The sequence below is a fragment of the Triticum dicoccoides genome, chromosome 3B (assembly GCF_002162155.2).
Source record: "Triticum dicoccoides isolate Atlit2015 ecotype Zavitan chromosome 3B, WEW_v2.0, whole genome shotgun sequence".
Lineage (NCBI taxonomy): Eukaryota > Viridiplantae > Streptophyta > Magnoliopsida > Poales > Poaceae > Triticum > Triticum dicoccoides.
The window spans coordinates 54,615,284-54,617,717 of NC_041385.1; the positions used below are offsets into that span (position 1 = coordinate 54,615,284).

The 2,434-nt window shown below is 47.7% G+C and overlaps 1 pseudogene; it reads right to left on the reverse strand.

The window, feature by feature from the left end:
- Nucleotides 1-235: 235 nt before the first annotated feature.
- On the reverse strand, nt 236-851 carry LOC119280742 (annotated as a pseudogene).
- Between the last annotated feature and the right edge of the window lie 1,583 nt (nt 852-2,434).

Consider the following 2,434-nt stretch of genomic DNA (forward strand, 5'->3'; position numbering starts at 1 on the left):
AAAACCTATCAACATGGGATCTAGTTTTGAAGATCTCGACGCGAGGAATCTAATGGCGAAAGCGGTTCGAGATTTAGATGCACGGTTTAAGAGATAAAACATTTTGAATAAATAGATCTACAAAAAAAGGAAAACTCCCAGGTTGTGCCGCAACAGGCAGCGCGCCACTTGTCGCAACCTGGAGAAGTTGGAGTGATCTCTGCAAGGAGTACTCCTTAATTAATGATTTCGGGGGAGCGGGTTCATGAATGAATTCAGTGACCGATACTTAGCTTCACCCAGTCGACGACGGCCTGCACGATGTAGGCCGTCACGAAGAACTCGTTGTTCTCCTTGGGAAGCGCCACCTCGCCGGCCAAACTGGTGCACTCTGCCAAGACGTGCATATAGGCCACCTCTAGCACCTCCGAAACACCGCTATAGCGCCCCGTAGTGACCGACCGGGCCGCCCACAGCAGCCGCGGGACGGCGCCGGCATAGAGCTGCAGGCACGATCGCATGACCTTCTTGGCCTTGTGGTCCTTGGTGTGGGCGAGCGCAGACTCGATGCTGGCCTTGGCTACCGTGGCGTTGGCCACCGTCAGCCTGGTGGCGAGCACCACGAGCTCCGGCAAGTGGCGCGCAGAGTGGCAGGAGGGGTCGATGCAGAGCGCGGCCACGCAGAGATCTGGCATGACGTAGTGGCTGCCGAGGCTATTGCAGAGGACGTCCAGCGGGGAACGTGGCGCGGCACTGGAGCTTGATCCGCCGTGAACATCAATGGCCTAGGAGAGGACGAGGAGGAGGAGGAGAGCGCTTCCGAGCGTCGAAGAGGATGTGCCCACGGCCATGGTAGTGGCGTATTGTGTCTCGGTCTCAATGTCTCATCCTCGGTTTGCCCCCTTCGTCTCTTCTTATTAGTTCAATCTTAACGAGCGGTGTATCATACCATAAATAAAATAAAAATAATTACATATTAAATCATTTGAGTGATGCTCCATAAATTCATACCTAGGTCGCAGGAGCGTATATCTCAAACTTTGATATATGCAATCATACTTCATAGGAAGCGAATCGCCTAAGATCTCGGGATTATACGCCGTATCTTGAACATTAAATGAGTGTTTACAACTTTACATACACTACCATTTATATCACTTATTATTGGGAGCCCTTGTGTGATTAACTAGTTGCCACATATGCACAACTGTAGTTATCATCTATCATCGTGCAGAGTGTCGTATAGGCGAAGAGCAGTTTCACCCACATGTTCAAGCGAGCGTCGTGTGTCCGTTCGGACGAGGAGCACCCACACGTGTGGCACTAAATGATAATGCCCATCATTTAGGTATGTTAATTCTCTAAGCTCTTACTTACGTGACTCTTGACCCAAATGGCAACTGCTGCAATATTCGTGCAGATGAATCCAACGGCATCAGCTGTGTTTGGGTCATGTTGATAAATGCCACACATGTGGGTGTTATCAATTAGGCTTGTTAATTATGTAAGCTCCGAAAGAAGGTTGCAGCAACAGGGGTCGAACTTGCTACCTGTCCATTCCAAGGGAAACATACTAACCACTCGGCTGTCCCAGCAGTTGTGTTGCACTTGCTTTTTCTTTCCTTTTATTTCTTTGTTAGTTGGTGGGTTTTTTTCTAAACATTTTTATTCAGTTTTTATATCATCTTTTTTCTTGCATTTTCCTTTTTATTTTATCATACAGACTCGGATTCTTTTAAAATCTATGAATCCTTTTTATAAAATGTATGCATTTTTTCCAAATCCGTGAACTTTTATTCAAATTTGTGAACCTTTTTCCATTTATGAAGCTGGGATAGATGCCTTCGGTTTAGAAATAACAAATGCACAAGCTGTATTCAAGGTTTATTCATCGTCAAAACCTTAAGTTGTAATATGTAGCAATTTCATCCCCAATACGCCCTTTTGCATGGAGGTTTGCGTGACTGAAGTATAGTTTGAGTGTCCCTAACGATCCCTGAAAAACGTACAAGTCCTTAAATTTTTCAGAGTTAAACCAGACCTAGCCGAATCTTTATTCATTTTAACTCCTGAAAAAATTTAAGTAGTTCGTAGGGTGATGCTTATACTTGACTGGCGCAACCAAATCCCGGGATAATGTTGCCTTTTTCCCCCATGCCGCCCTCCTCATGATCATAGCGCAGCCACACTGGTGCTGCCCAAAGCCACACCATAGCCCTCTTTGTCACCGCTGCCCGAGCCGCAGACCCCGACTCCCTCCAACCCTCTTCCAATCAATCGCCACCGCCCCAGGGCGTCCCAAATGGTCAGATCCGACAATTAGGGGTCGCCACCACCGGATCGGCGCTATGTTTGGAACAGGCACATGGAGCCACCCGAGCATGCATCGACGTACAAAGCTCAAAATCCATGTCTGACCTGCCGCCGCCACTGAAGGAGAAGAAGTACCACGCCG